This window comes from Callithrix jacchus, chromosome 2 (genome assembly GCF_049354715.1).
Source record: "Callithrix jacchus isolate 240 chromosome 2, calJac240_pri, whole genome shotgun sequence".
Lineage (NCBI taxonomy): Eukaryota > Metazoa > Chordata > Mammalia > Primates > Cebidae > Callithrix > Callithrix jacchus.
In genome coordinates, this window is record NC_133503.1 from 131760754 (window position 1) to 131777642 (window position 16889).

Below are 16889 nucleotides of genomic sequence, written 5' to 3' on the forward strand. Positions count from 1 at the left end.
CCGGGACGGGCAGTCGCTCCTGCGTTCAGAAGTAGTGTCGCTGCGGGGAACGGCGTGCTGAATTCTATGGGGCTCGCCCGCAACCTGTTAGGTTCTCCCCTCATGCCCTTGAGACCGAAACAAAAATTCTAGAAGCTTTCCTGGAAAGACAGGAGTTTAAGATATGAAAGGAAGGTGTCTGAGGACAGCCCAGTAACACGCCAAAACAAAATGAAAATGCCATATCCTGAGCGTGAATATTTACATTTCAGTCCTTTTTTTTGTTTTTTTTGTTTTTTTGAGACGGAGTCTCGCTCTGTCTTCAGGCTGGAGTGCAGTGGCTCGATCTCGCCTCACTGCAACCTCCGCCTCCGGGTTCAAGCGATTCTCTTGCCTCAGCCTCCCGAGTAGCTGGGACTACAGGCGCGCGCCACCATGCCCAGCTAATGTTTGTATTTTTAATAGAGACGGGGTTTCACCACGCTGGCATGGTTGTGTTGATCCCTTGTCCTCCTGATCTGCCCGCCTCAGCCTCAAAAGTGTTGGGATTACAGGTGTGAGCCACCGCGCGGGGCCCCATTGGTGTTTTATTGCTTCAGGTTTCATCATTATGTACTGTTCTGTGAACTTCATTTTGAGGTCACTGGGCTTTAGCCCTTTTGAAGTTGTATTCAATTATCGGAGTTTCCAGAATGCGTATACAAAAAAAGTCGTATCAATCTCTGCTCTTCTTACTAAATGGTGATGAAACACATTATTAAAATTGCCTGGTAGACTTTATAATCCAGTTTATGTTGTTGGCATTCTTTTTCCGATTAGTATCCAAGTCACAGATACTGTGCACCATAGTAAAGCACAATGGGAATTAGTTGTTCTTTTACTTTTATTCACATTTCTAAAGTATATGTAAAACCATCTGGATTAACCTTTTATTGTTAGGTTCAGTAATAAACAGCTGTTTATTCAGATGACAGAACAGTACTAAGCTTCAAACTTAGTTCAGTATTGTCCAGCTTAAACTCTAAGCTTCAACACTTGGGTCAGTATTGTCCCAATATTTGAATAAACAGCCCCCCCAAAAAATTTTTTTTGAAACAAGAGTCTCACTCTGTCACCCAGGCTGGAGCCCAGTGGCACGATCTCAGCTCACTGCAGCCTCTGCCTCCCGGGTTCAAGCGATTCTTCAGCCTCAGCTTCCCAAGTAGCTGGGATTACAGGCACACACCACCAAGCCCGACTAATTTTTGTAGTTTTCTTGGAGACAAGGTTTGTTCATGTTGGCCAAGCTGGTCTCAAACTCCTAACCTCAGATGATCTGCCCGCCTCTGCCTCCCAAAGTGCTAGGATTATAGAGGCAGCCAAACATTTTAGCCCTGTCACTTAGACATTTTAGACCTTTAGACATATAGATCTGCTTTGATGCTTCATGTCCCCCTCAACAAAAGGCACTTTGGGCAGGATGGGCAAAGTGCAAAATGACTTTTGTTTTTAACTTTTTTTTTTTGAGACGGAGTTATCACTCTGTTGCCCAGACTGGATTGCAGTGGCATGAAGTTGGCTCACTGTAACCTCTGCCTCCAGGCTTCAGGCTAGTCTCCTGCCTCAGCCTCCTGAGTAGCGGGGATTACAGGCGTGTGCCATCACACCAGACTATAATTTTTGTATTTTTAGTGGAGACGAGGTTTCACCATGTTGGTCTCGAACGCCTGTCCTCAGGTGATCTGCCCGTCTGAGCCTCCCAAAGTGCTGGGATAACAGGCGTGAGCCACCAAGCCTGGCTGGTTTTTAACATTTTGTACAGTTCTTTGTGTGAAACCACAAATTTTCCAAGTTTTTAACTGTGAGTTTATGTCAACTCTCAAATGCAAGTCAGAGACAGTTTTGAAAGGCAGGAAGGAGAGAAAACCCATTTCAAATCTGAATTACGGGGCTGGGCATGGTGGCTGATGCCTGTATCCCAGCACTTTGGGAGGTTGAGGCAGGCAGATCAGTTGAGGTCAGGAGTTCAAGACCAGCCTGGTCAACATGGTGAAACCCCGCCTGTACTAAAAATAAAAAATTAGCTGGGCCTGGTGGCACATACCTGTAATTTCACCTACTTGGGAGGCTGAGGCAGGAGAATCCCTTGAACCTGCGAAGCGGAGGTTGCAATGAGCTGAGATGGCACCACTGTACTCTAGCCTGGGCAACAATGAGACTCCACCTGAAAAAAAAAAAAAAAAAAAGAAAAAGGAAAAAGGTTTGAATTACCAGCTAAGCAAATAGCACATTATAGAAAAATTTCTCTTTTCTACTAAAAAGCAACTGCTAAAAGTTAGTTTTTCTGATAAAACATTACTGACATGATCCCGTTATATATAATTGTGAATACAGGCTGGGCGCGGTGGCTCACGCCTGTAATCCCAACACTTTGGGAGGCCGAGGCTGGCAGATCACCTGAGGTCAGATGTTCAAGACCAGTCTGGCCAACATGGTGAAGCCCCGTCTCTTAAAAAAAAAAAAAAATTGTGAATACAGAGAATGAGTGTTAAAAAAAACTTTGTTTACAAGTTCCCTTCAGAAGAGAGGACGAAAAAAATTATTATTTAAAAAAAAATAGGGCCAGGCTCGGTGGCGCACGCCTGTAATCTGATATGAGTGGATCATGAGGTTAGAAGCTCAAGACCAGCCTGGCCAACATGGCCAAACTCTGTCTGTACTAAAAATACAAAAATTAGCTGGGCGTGGTGGTGCACGCCTGTAATCCCAGCTACTTAGGAGGCTGAGGCAGGAGAATCACTTGAACCCGGGAGGTGGAAGTGGTGGTGCGCTGAGATCGCGCCACTGCACTCTGGCCTGGGTGACAGAGCAAGACATCCTCTCAAAAAAATAATAATGATATGTTGGCTGGATGGCTGGACACGGTGACTCATGCCTGTAATCCAAATGCTTTGGGAGGCCAAGGTAGGAGAATCGTTTGAGCCCAAGAGTTTGAGACCAGCCTGGGCAATATGGGGAGACCCTGTATCTACAAAAAAAATAAAATAGGCCGGTGTGGTGGTTCACACCTGTAATCCCAGCACTTTGGGAGGCCAAGGCGGGCAGATCACCTCAGGTCAGGAGTTTGAGACTATCCTGACCAACATGGAGAAACCTTGTCTCTACTAAAAATACAAAATTAGCTGGATGTGGTGGCACATGCTTGTAATCCCAGCTATTCGGGTGGCTGAGGCAGTAGAATCACTTGAACTTGGGAGGCAGAGGTTGCGGTGAGCTGAGATTGTGCCTTTGCATTCCAGCTGGGGTAACAAGAGCAAAACTCCATCTCAAAATAAATAAATAAAATAGCTGGGCATAGTGGTATGCACCTGTGGTCTTAGTATTTGGGAGGCTGAGGTTGGAGGATTGCTTGAGCCCAGGAGGTCAAGGCTGCAATGAGCCATGATCACACCATTGCAGTCCAGCCTGGGCAACAGTGGGACTGTCTCAAAATAAATAAATAGGCCAGGTGAGGACGCTCACATATGTAATCCCAGCACTTCGGGAGGCCAAGGTGGGTGGATTGCTTAAGGTCAGCAGTTTGAGACCAGCCTGGCCAACATAGTGAAACCCTATCTCTGCTAAAAATAAAAATTAGCTGGGCATGATAGCAGGCACCTGTAATCCCAGCTACTCAGGAAGCTGAGACAGGAGAATCACTTGAACCAGGGAGGCAGAGGTGGCAGTGAGCTGAGATTGCACCACTGCACTCCAGCCTGGGCAACATATCAAGACTCTGTCTCAAAAATAAATAAATAAAAATAATGTTATAAGAAGTATTTTATGGCTGGGCGCGGTGGCTCACGCCTATAATCCCAGCAATTTGGGAGGCCAAGGCAGGTGGATCATGAGGTCAAGAGATCGAGACCATCCTGGTCAACAATATGAAGCCCGTCTCTACTAAAAATACAAAAATTAGCTGGGCATGGTGGTGCGCGCCTGTAGTCCCAGCTACTCAGGAGGCTGAGGCAGGAGAATTGCTTGAACCCAGGAGGTGGAGGTTGCGTTGTGCCGAGATCACGCCATTGCACTCCAGTCTGGGTAACAAGAGTAAAACTCCGTCTTAAAAAAAAAAAAATTTTATGTACATGTGTATTGAAATTATAATATTTTATTAAATGGTGTTAAGAGAAAATAAAATTATAATACTTATTCACACATATAACATTTTATCACAATAGTGCTAGAGAAAACTGGTTCATGGTTACACAGGTGTTAAATATTTCCTCTGAATACACTGGCCACTGTGTTTTGTCAACGAGATGTTTCAGTGTTTCTTGTTCATGCTATCTTAGTAGTTGTTATCCTCGAAATGAAAAGAAACAAACCAAAATTCCCGTGATAGGTTACTATAGTACTCTGCAATTCTTTATTTAGGTCTGTATCTGATTGCCAAGCAAGATCTCTCAGTGTATAAGTTACTCCGTGGGAATAAACAAAACTACAGAAAAACCCCACATACACCATACGAGCCTTCAAAGGGCTTGAAAACTATTATCTATTTGAAGTTTTTAGAACTATTGTGCACTGTTAGGAAACTCAGAAAATGCTTTAACTCTTTAGTACTGTTCATAAAAACTATGGTAATTTTCATAGTGGTTTTCAAATCACATAGCATTTTCTTACACCTGTTCATTTTATCCTCACAATCACGAAATACAGGTATACAAGGAATAAGCATCTTTATATAGGAGAAAACAGCAGTTCAGATTAGTTAGGTCACACATCCCAGGGGTGGGAGCAGGGAGCAACTTCAAGTTCAGGGGCCCAATTGCAGATCCATTGGTGTCTCAGTTGGTTGTCCCAGAAGCAGACACTGAGAAGTCAAGAATGCAAAAAATGTATGGGGTGCTGGGCACAGTGGCTCACACCTGTAATTACAGCACTTTGGGAGGCTAAGGCTGGCAGATCACCTGAGGTCAGGAGTTTGAGACCAGCCTGGCCAACATGGTGAAACCCATTTCTACTAAAAATACAAAATTAGCCAGACATGGTGGTTCATGCCTGTAATCCCAACTAGTTGGGAGGCTAAGGCACTAGAATCACTTAAATCTGGAGGTGGAAATTGCAGTGAGCCAGAATCACACCGCTGCACTTCAGCCTGGGCATCAGAGCCAGACTCTGTCTCGGGGGAGAAAAAAAAAGTGTGCGGGCAACATCTGTGAAAGAGTAGGGTCAGAGGCAGAATTGGGCGGGCTAATCCAACAGGGAGCTCCAAGGCAAAAACTTCCCTTAAAGAACTTCCTCATAGCTGAGCACTGTGGCTTACACCTGTAATGCTAGCACTTTGGGAGGCCAAAGCAGTAGATCAACTGTGGTCTGGGGTTCGAGACCAGCCTGACCAACAGGAGAAACTCTGTCTCTACTAAAAATACAAAATTAGCCAGGCATAATGGCGCATGCCTGTAATCCCAGCTACTTGGGAGACTGAGGCAGGAGAATTGCTTGAACCTGGGAGGCAGAGGTTGCACTGAGCTGCCATCATATCATTGTACTCCAGCCTGGGCAACAACTCCATCTCAAAAAACAAAACAAAAAAACAGCGAAGTTCCTTATTGTGTGGATACGGCCAGGCCTTGCTCAGTCGTTGGCTGGGGACCACCCTGAGAAAAGCATAGGATAAAAACCTAAAGATGACACTGAAGACACTAACATGTGGGGACTATCCAATTACCACACTCCTTGCAGCTGAGGAGTGACTCCTTTCTAGAAGGGGCTTCTAATTGAGGTATCTCCACAACTGCCACAGTTTACCTTGTGTACCACATGGATCTGCTTCATAAAAATACTTGGGAAGCAGCTCCTCTAGGGTTCTGGTAGGCCTCTCTTCCTGAGGGAAAACAAAAAATGAAGGTTATTGGGCAAACTACAGCCTCCATAGCCACAATTGACCTCATGGCCACAGCTGGTGCTCCCTTTTTTCTTTTTTTTCTAATTTTTTTTTCTTTTTTTTAAGATAGGATCTTGCTCTGTCACCCAGGCTGAAGTACAGTAGTGCAGTCTTGGCTTACTGCAGCATAATCCTTTCACCTCAACGTCCTGAGTAGCTTGGGACCATAGGTATGCACCACCACACTCAGCCCTTTTTTTTTTGTAGAGACAGGAGTCTCCTTATGTTTCCCAGGCTGGTCCCAAACCCCTGAATTTAAGCCATCCTTCTGCCTTGGCTTTTCAAAGTGCTAGGACATTTACAAGATACATAAGCAATAAGGGTGCACCTAGCCCAGCAATGGGCCTCAAAAGCCAAAAGTGTTCTCTCCACTAGAGGCCACATACAAGATTCCATCTGTATCTTTTTCCTTCTTGTAAAGCTCTCCTATAGTTAGGCTGGACTGTGGGACTCTTTTTTCCACAAACAGAAAGAATTCAGAAGGAAGATGGATTCTTTTCCTGATGATTCACATGAACTGAGCCACAGATGGAACTGAACAGCTGTCAGTTCTTCTGTTTGTCAATAACAAAAATCTGGGCACCTGAGACCATTTTTTCCTGCACTCACTGGAACCTCATCAAGATATTTCACTCTGATCTTCAGGAACTCCACGTATCTGTGTTCTAGTGAGTCCTCCTTGAACATCCACTTCAGGGTGGTGGCAGGGAAGGCACAGAGCCAATTCTAGAAAACACAGAGCTCAGTGCAACCACTGTGACAACAGTGGCAGTGGCAATAACACACAGGCCTATCCTTTACTATTAAAGGAATATCTTGACCACAAGATGTGCAGAAACTTTACCGAGGTAGCAAGTACCTAATTTTTGTAGGGTTTATCTCGCTCTTGTGCGCATGTGCCTTACCAGCATTTCCAGCATGTTAGTATCCTCTTAATTATCCTGGCCTGTTCAGCATGATGTCCTCAATGTAATGAATGAATCAACATGATATTCTGCAATATGTCCAGATGGTCCTAATGTCTTCAGGCTATATTATGACAGATGGCCAAAGAGTTAACATGGCCCTGGAGCACATTGTTTCTGATCTTTCCTAACCGAGATAGGAAAGAACACATTTGCCAAATCAATGGCTGCATACTGTGTACCAGAGATTGTATTATCTGTTTTAGCAAAGACACCACATCTGGTGAAGCAGCTGTGATCAGGGCTATTTCTTGGTTGAACATTTGTCTCCAAGATCCATCTGATATTTGCAAGGACCAGACCAGCAAATAGGGACCAGCATGTCTGCATCTTTAAGAGTGACCCGGCCGGGCGTGGTGGCTCAATCCTATAATCCCAGCACTTTGGGAGGCCGAGGTGGGTGGATCACGAGGTCAAGAGATCAAGACCATTCTGGACAACATGGTGAAACCCCGTCTCTACTAAAAATATAAAAAATTAGCTGGGCATGGTGGCGCGTGCCTGTAGTCCAAGCTACTCAGGAGGCTGAGGCAGGAAAATTGCCTGAACCCAGGAGGCGGATGTTGTGGTGAGCCGAGATCATGCCATTGCACTCCAGCCTGGGTAACAAGAGTGAAACTGTCTCAAAAAAAAAAAAAAAGAGTGACCCTAATTTCTGCCATCTTTCTCCAGGATTATACTGGTTTTGACTCACTATCTTGGTGGGAAGGAGGCAGTTTGGGAGGCTTCTATTGGACCTTCCCCACTATGATAGCCCCCACCAACACGTACAGTCTGTGGGTTACTCTGCCTCAGTGTCAATCCCAATGGTATATTTGGGGACCAGGGAAATATTCACCAGGTGGTTTCTTTTTTTCTTTTTTTTTGTGACGCAGTTTCGATCTTGTTGCCCAGGCTGGAGTGCAATGGCATGATCTCGGCTTACCGCAACCTCTGCCTCCCAGCTTCAAGCGATTCTCCTGCCTCACCCTCCCGAGTAGCTGGCATTACAGGCATGTGCCAACATGCCCAGCTAATTTTTTGTATTTTTAATAGAGACAGTGTTTCACCATGTTGGCCAGGCTGGTCTCGAACTCCTAACCTCAGGTGATCCTCCCACCTTGGCCTCCTAAAGTGGTAGGATTAAGGCGTGAGCCACCGTGCCCAGCCACCAGGTGATTTCTTTCTTCTTCTTTTTTTTAAAGATGGGGTTTTACCATGTTGGTCAGGCTGGTCTTGAACTCCCAACCTCAGGTGATCCGTCCGCCTTGGCCTCCAAAGTGCTTGGAGTACAGGTGTGAGCCACCACACCCGGCCAGGTGATTTCATAGACCACTGGACTCACTCTTGGGTCAGGGCTTCATTTACTGGCCCCTGTAGGCCCCCACTCTAACACAGAGACCATGATGAAGTTTCCAGTCATTGGGTATCTGTGTCAACTTGGACCCTGTCTCCAGAAGTCCTTGGAATGTTGAAGTAAATCCCTCACTCCAGTGAACAGTCACTCACATCTTCTATGGAAGAACTGGAGAAATCAGTATGTATTACAGGGTTCTTTGTACTGGGATCTGGCCATCTCTTAAAGCAATGGGCACTAGATCTGAAAACTGAAAACTGATTTAGGTACAGAAACTGGGCAAAAGAGATATTTTTGGGTAACTGCCCTCAACCTCCAGCTAGTCTACTCTTGCTCTATTTTGATCATGTACATTAAGCAGTGCCTGTTGGCTGCCCAGCTATTTTGCCCCCAGGGATACTGTTTTCTATTACCATAACTGTGGACATTGTGACCATCTGGCTTTTGATGGTGAAGTGCTACCACCTGGCCTCTATTGTTCAGGTCTTTTCATCACCATTGGTATTAGTGAGCCAAATTATGCTACTGCTTCTCTGGCCATTAACCCTGGCCTGCAGAGAGCCACCTGAACTTCTTCACCATGCTGGGGCCCCTGCCACTCACACATTACTAATGCTCTTGGTAAATGTGTGTCCTTTGAGCTTTCTTGGAGAACATAAACCTTGTTTTGGCCCCATGTAATTTGTCCATTCCAGCATTCTCACTTCCTGAGCCGTTTACTCCCTTTCTCTTCCCTATATCATGGGAAGCATTTTACTAAAGTCTCTGTGAGGACAGTTGCTTGTTTTCAGGCTTCTAGGACTACCCTGGTAACAAGTTTCATCATCCCCTGGATGATGGAAAAGAACACATTGACCATTGGACTCACTCTTGGGCCAGGACCCAAGCCAACCCATGAAACATGTGATCTCAGCTACCTTTGTCACAATCAATCGTGGGCTGTGGGCCCCCTCAAGAAGTGTGTGACCTCACCTCAAAAGCTGAGGCTAATCCTGAAGGTGCCTGTGGCTGGGGACTGTCAGCTCACCTCACTCCTTGCAGTTGGGTAGCAAATTCTTGAAGGGGGAATCTGAGCAGTTCATGTCCTGATCTGCTATGACTACCCTTTTTGGTATTTTACATTATATCAATTATGGCCAATTATCCTTATTTTCAACTCCCGAGTGGCTAGACAGGAAAAAAGAAATGAGGCAAGGAAAGTTGGTGGCGTGCACCTGTAGTCCCAGCAACTTGGGAGGCTGAAGTGAAAGGGTGGCTTAAGCCCAGGAGGTGGAGATTGCAGTGAGCCAAGATTGTGCCACTGCACTCAACCTGGGCAACAGAGCCAGACCCGGTCTCAAAGAAAAAAAAAAATCCTCCAAGCAGCAAATACACAAATGGGATCAGATGTGCAAGAGATTTTGTGAGTGGGGCAGGGAATGCCTGTGGAGGAAAATGAGAAGAAAGCTGGAACAAGAGGAGAGCAAGGGTGATCCAGGTCAGACACATGTGAAGGAGGCGGGGAGGAAAGGAAGTTTCAGTAAGAAGCATCTTAAGGGAAGAATCTAAGAAAGTTTTCACTAGGCCTGTGGGGAGTCCTCAGAGCAAAGTTACCTCTTTGAGTTTTGAGTCTTACAGAAGCAGGCCTGCCTGTTTCCCTGTCGTACTTAATCATTGGCTGAGAGCAGCCTAGGGGAGTGTGGTAGATTCGGAATGCAGCAGTCAGGGCCCTCACTCTGTCATGCTGGGAGATCTAAAAGGAATGTTCTCATAGCTGCCACAAGCACCATCTGTGCTTTAAAAAGATTTGGTACTATTCATTCACTGATTCACGACACACTGAGAATACAAATATGAATAGGGATGTGGTGTTCACATTCTAGTAATTCGCTTCAGTCTGAGTGGATTATCACAAATGGTTTTTTTTTATTTTTTAACTTTTTTATTTTTATTTTTTAAAAAGACAGGGTTTCGCCATGTTGGTCAGGCTGGTCCTGAACTCCCGACCTCAGGTGATCCACCCACCTTGGCCTCCAAAGTGCTTAGATTACAGGCGAGAGCCACCACACCTGGCCCACAAATAGTTTTTTTTAGAAATAGACTTTCAGAATCTTCTAAGCAGATTTTCAGGGTGCGGCTTCATTATGTTGTTTGAAATAATTTTTCAAATTCTAAGCTAAATACTAAATGGAGTTTGAGTGCTTCCTCACTGGGTAGTACTCCTTTCTTTATTCATCTTACCTAATGTCAAAAATCTGAATATAACGTAATAAAGTTTAGAACTGAAAGCACCTTTGGGCCGGGTGCAGTGGCTCACGCCTGTAATCCCTGCACTTTGGGAGGCTGAGGCGGGTGGATCACAAAGTCAAGAGATAGAGACCATCCTGGCCAATATGGTGAATCCCTGTCTCTACTAAAAAAACAAACAAAAAAATTATCGGGGTGTGGTGGCACACACCTGTAGTCCCAGCTACTCTAGAGGTTGAGGCAGGAGAGTTGCTTGAACTTGGGAGGCAGAGGTTGCAATGAGCCAAGATAGGGCCACTGCACTCCAGCCTGGCAACAGAGTAAGATTCTGTCTAAAAAAAACAAAAACAGAACTGAAAGCACCTTTTTTTTTTTTTTTTTTTTTTTTTTTTTTTAAAGATGGGGTTTCACCATGATGGCAAGGCTGGTCTTGAACTCCTGACCTCAGGTGATTCACCCACCTCGGCCTCCCAAAGTGCCAGGATTACAGGTGTGAGCCACCGTGCCTGGCCTTTTTTTTTTTTTTTTTAAAGATGATGAAAGCATCTTTGTAAAATTATGACAGTAAGAGAAATCTGACATAGCTGACTCATCTTACTTCTGACCTCCAAGCTATCCTTGGTCATTCCTGCGCATAGCTCAAGCTAACTTTGGGAGGAATTTGTAGTTTAATTTGAAAGCAGGATGATAAATAGTCTCTCCCTCCCTCCTTGCTTAGGGACTGACAACCGCCTTTGTAAGACTAATGAAAGGTCACAAGAATAGGATTATGGGAAGGGCTAAACTCTGATAAAATGTAAGTATAGTTTCTATAATCCCTAACTGATCAGGATTCATGTAGACAGAGGTCACAAGATAGGTATAGTATCTACAGTCTCTTAATGCTCAGGAGTCATTTCTCCAGAGATTACAAAATAGAGATAGTTTCTGTAGTTTCTGTAATTCCTTACTGCTCAGGAGTCATGTGGTCAGAGGTCACAAGATTTGTCACTTCCCCAATTGTTCCTATAGATAACATCACTATTGTAGAACCTAAGATGGGTTTTGTGAGATATTTTTCAGACATGACCCTGCCTGCCCTAGTGACTCATGACTCAGCCAGTTCTGTGGCCCCATCCAGAGGCAGACACAACACAAGACCACTCTCCAAACCCCTATGATTTCCATCCCCAACCAATCAGCAACACCCATTCCCTAGCCCCTGCCACCAAATTGTCCATAAAAACTCTAACCTTCAAGCCTTTGGGGAGACTGATTTGAGTGAGAACCCCAGTTCTCCCATGTGTTAGTCTTATGTCAATTTAACTCTTTCTCTACTGCAGTGAATTCATTTTATCTGTGCATTGGGCAAGAGGAACCCATCTGGCAATTACAGAACCTGGAATAGCAACTGCATTTCTAAAAAGTATTTTTGAGAAAAAGAATAATATACATGTCCCCAAGTGCACATTTTACTTTTTAATCATTATATCCCTTATTATATATATTATATGACTATTTATATAGGGTATTTGTTTTGTTTTGTTTTGTTTTGAGATGGAGTTTCACTCTTGTTGCCCAGGCTGGAATGCAATGGTGCAATCTCAGCTTACTGCAACCTCCGCCTCCTGGGTTCAAGTGATTCTCCTGCCTCAGCCTCCCAAGTAGCTGGGACTACAGGCATGTACCACCACACCAGGCTAATTTTGTATTTTCAGTAGAGATGGTCATCTCTACTAAGATGGTCATCTTGGTCAGGCTGGTCTCCAACTCCCAACCTCAGGTGATCTGCAGGCCTTGGCCTCCCAAAGTGCTGGGATTACAGGCGTGAGCCACCACACCCAGCATTTGTTTTTGTTTTTGTTTTTCAAATGGAGTCTCACTCTGTTGCCCAGGCTGAAGTGCAGTGGCGTCATCCTGGCTCACTGCAACCTCTGCCTCCCGTGTTAAAATGGGTCTCCTGCCTCAGCCTCCCTAGTGGCTGGGATTATAGGCACCCATCACCATGCTCAGCTAATTTTTGTATTTGTAGTAAAGACAGGGTTTTGCCATGTTGGTCAGGCTAGTTTTGAACTCCTGACCTCAAGTGATCCACCCGCCTTGCCCTCCCAAAGTGCTGGGATTATAGGCATGAGCATGGCACCCAACCAAAATATATGTTTTTTTGTTTTTTTTTTTCTTTTTTTGTCACCACCTTGGTGGAAATACATATATGGTTTTGTGTTAGAGTTTTATTTTTATTTTATTTTATTATGTTATGTTTTTCCCCTCCCACACTGTGCTCTCACTGTGTTAGAGATTGATAGCTGCTTTAACAAATTACCACAAACTTAAAGACTTAAAACTCAAACTTATTAAAGTTCTAGAGTTCAGAAGTCTGAAATGAGCCTTACTGGGCTAAAACCAAGGTGTCTGAAGGGGTACATTCTTTCTGGAGGCTCTAGGGCAGAATCCATTTCCATGCTCTCCCTAGCTTCCAGATGCTCCCCATACTCCCTGGCTTGTGGCCTCCTTCCTTCATCTTCTAAGCCAGCAACAGTGAGTGAAGTTCTTTTCTCAGTACAACACTCTTTCTCAGGACAGACCCTACATCTATTACCACATCTCTTTCTCTCACTCTCGACTTCTGCCTCCCTATTCCATTTCTTTATTTTTTATTTTTTTATATATATTTTTAATTTTTTTTTTTAGTGAGACGGGGTCTCCTTATGTCGCTAAGGCTGAAGTGCAGTGGCTATTCACAGGCACTATCCCACTACTGATCAGCACGGGAGTTTTGACCGGCTCCATTTCCGACCTGGGCCGGTTCACCCCACCTTAGGCAACCTGGGGGTCCCCTGTTCCCAGGAGGTCACCATACTGATGCGGAACTTAGTGCGGACATCCTATCGGCATAGCGCACTACAGCCCAGAACTCCTTGACTCAAGCGATCCTCCAGGCTCAGCCTCAGCCTCCTGAGTAGCTGGGACTACAGGCACACACTATCATGCCCAGCTCCCTATTCCATTTCTAAGGACCCTGTGATTACATTAGTCCCACCTGGATAGTGCAGGATGCTCTATTTTTATTTTTATTATTTTTTTGAGATATAGTTGCATTCCATCACCCAGGCTGGAGTGCAATGGTGCAGTCTTGGCTCACTGCAAACTCTGCCTCCCAGGTTCAACGTATTTTACTTCCTCAGCCTCCTAAGTAGCTGGGTTAACAGGCATGCACCACCACACCTGGATAATTTTTGTATTTTTAGTATAGATGGGGTTTAGCCACGTTGGCCAGGCTGGTCTCAAACTCTGACCTCAAGTGATCTGCATAACAGCAGAGGTACTGCTTCTTTCTGAGAAGGGCTAAGCCTAAGCAATGTGCCAGAGTAGCCACAGATAAGGTATTTTCAGGTCAGATGATTAGCAATGTTAATACCATCTGTAACCTTCATTCTCCTTTCTCCCTTTGCTAATTAACTTCGCATATTCACAGGTTTCAGAGATAAGCACACCTACGTCTTGTGATGGGAGTATTATTCTGCCCCCAGGTCTTATAGCCAAAGCCTCCAACACAATGTTGATTAGGACCACTTCTGGTGTTTGTTAGTCTTCTGGACATTCATGAGAATAATTCTACAAATGTATCATTCTTAAGATATTTGTCATAGATAGTTTTTGGTAGCTATATATATTAAAGTTTTCTACTTCTTTCTGTGTGTGTGTGTGTGTTTTGTTTGTTTTTTTGTAAAGACAGGTTTTCCCCATGTTGCCGAGGCTCATCTGGAACTCTTGGCCTCAAGTGATCTGCCCACCTCGTCCTCCCAAAGTGTGGGATTACCGGCAAGAGCCACCACACCTGGCCAGAACGTTTTTCTTCTATTCTTTTTTTATTGTTGTTGAGACAGTGTCTTGTCTTCCAGGCTGGAGTGGAGTGGCTCGAACACAGCCCACTGCAGCCTCAACCTCCTGGGCTCAAGCAGTTCTCTGATCTCAGCCTTCCTAGTATCTGGGACTACAGGTGTGCACCACCAGGCCTGGCTAATCTTTGTATTTTTTGTAGAGATGGGGTTTTGCCATGTTGCCTAGGCTGTTTTCTTCTATTCTAGGGTTCTCATATACTACTTTGTAACAGGCCGTCCTAAGATTTAAAATGATGCAAAAACAATGATTTATTATCATCTTTCTTGTCTCTGTAGGGCTTGCTCAGTGGTTCTGGGCTTGCTTGGGTGGAACTGGGCTTGCTTGGGTGGTTCTCACTTGGGGCTTGACCAGGTTGGACATCCAATATGGCTTCTTTACTCACGTTTCTGGGGCTTCTGTACTCCTCCATATGGCCTCTCTCTCCCACAGAGTAGCTTGTACCATATATTGAGATAATCATATTTTCTCTGTAAGTCTGTTAACATTTACAGAGTTTAACGGGCAGGTCGTTTACTAGAGTGTGCCTTTTGTGGAAAAGAATGGGAGGGAGCGAAGAGGGAAGATGAACACACCATGCTGTGATGGGGGCCCAAAAGCCCTGACTCTATAAGCAGCTGTGGAGCTAAGCGGCTCCTACAATGGGCCAGGTGTTTATGCATTTGCCCAGTTATGGGATGTGGGTTGTCCTTGGAAGGGTCAGCGTTAGGTGAAACTGAAGTGATCCTCTAAAGGGACTGAAAGCTGAATCAATATTGTACACTGACAGTACTGTCAGCAGTTGAGGTGTTGAGGCAATAACACTTTCCTTGAAAGAGGATCTTGGCTGTGCCTCTCCATGTCTGCCATAAGGTTCATAGTAATATTATTATTATTAAGTCAATAAATTTTTATTCAAGAAATTTGATGTTGTGATTCCTTCCACTGTCCATCAAGGTCCCTTTAGTTCCTCTAAAGAGCTAGAGTCAAAAGTTATCTTCAATAGATTTATCTTCAAATTGCCCTTTTTAATAGAAGTAATGCTTAATCCAGTCATCCTGTGAGGCCATAATTCTTTTATTTTGACTTCTTCCATCTCCTTTTTATATGGATATATTCATGAAGGCTTCAAAATTCACCTATGGAAAAATCAAGAATCTTTGGGATCTAATTTCTTTCTTTATTTTTTGAGATGGAGTCTCGCTCTGTCCCCCAGGCTGGAGCACAGTGGCATGATCTCTGCTCACTGCAACCTCTGCCTCCTGGGTTCAAATGATTCTTCTGCCTTGGCCTCCCGAGTAGCTGGGACTACAGGCACGTGCCACCATACCCAGCTAATTTTTTTTTTTTGTATTTTTAGTAGAGATGGGGTTTCACCGTGTTAGCCAGGATGGTCTCGATCTCTTGATCTCATAATCTGCCCTCTTTAGCCTCCCAAAGTGCTGGGATTATAGGTGTGAGCTGCTGTACTCAGCCTGGAATCTAATTTCTACGACCAATTTACTTTAGGGTCGTTTTTAGAGTAGGTGAATCTGCCTGGTTCTCAATTTGACACCCTCTCTAAACATGATATGTTCAATCATATTCATTTCTAAGCTGTCACACTCAAGAATAATAGTACAGATCTGTGGAATATGCCAGTATCTACAGTAAAAGAGAAATTATTAGGTCTTTCATATTTTTAGCAACTGTCTTACAGTTCTTTCCCACAAATCTAACAAATAGTCCTGTGAGTTAAGCAAAACCACAGTTAATTTATGAGGAGTTTACAACGACATGCAGCTATAGGAAAATCTCCATTGAGATAGACCTCAACCAATAGTAATATTATTTATGATAGTGAAAATCTGGAAACAACCTCGATTTTTATCATATAGTAATCAATAACTGTATTTAGGATAGTCCCTACAATAAAAAAAAATTCAGAAATGAAAATGAATGAACTGGCTGGGTGCAGTGGCTCACGCCTGTAATCCAAGCACTTTGGGAGGCCCAGGCGGGTGGATCACGAGGTCAGGAGTTCAAGATCAACCTGACCAATATGGTGAAACTCCATCTTAAAAAAAAAAAAAAAAGAAAATGAACGAACTAATAAGACATCCATGAAAAACTAAATTTGCCACACACACAAACACACACACAGAAAAAAGCATGTAGGCTGGGCATGGTGGCTCATGCATGTAATCTCAACACTGTTGAGAGGCTGAGGAGGGATGATCCCTTGAACTCAAGAGTTTGAGACCAGCCTGGAAAACACAGGGAGACCCCATCTCAGGAAAAAAAAAAAGAGGCATATATATTATTTCTATAAAATTTTAAAATATTTGAAGCACAACTATATATTGTGTATAGATAAAAAAGTAAGAAAAATATTAAAATATTCATAGAAAAAATATTCACAGAAATTTTAAACACTGAATTCCTCATAGTGTCTGCAAAGGAAGGGTGAGGACTGGGCTCAGGGTAAGGGATTCAGGGGCCACAACTATATCTGTAAATGTTGTTTCTTTAAAAACAAAATCTCGGCCAGGCACGGGGGCTCACGCCTATAATCCCAGCACTTTGGGAGGCCGAGGCAGGCGGATCACAAGGTCAGGAGACTGAGACCATCCTGGCC

General features: G+C 44.2%; 1 non-coding gene across 1 annotated transcript; it reads right to left on the reverse strand.

The window, feature by feature from the left end:
- Positions 1 to 15958: 15958 nt before the first annotated feature.
- On the reverse strand, positions 15959 to 16088 carry LOC118151950 (small nucleolar RNA SNORA18). Its single transcript, XR_004740342.1, has one exon. It is a non-coding gene; the product is annotated as a small nucleolar RNA SNORA18 (small nucleolar RNA).
- Positions 16089 to 16889: the final 801 nt, after the last annotated feature.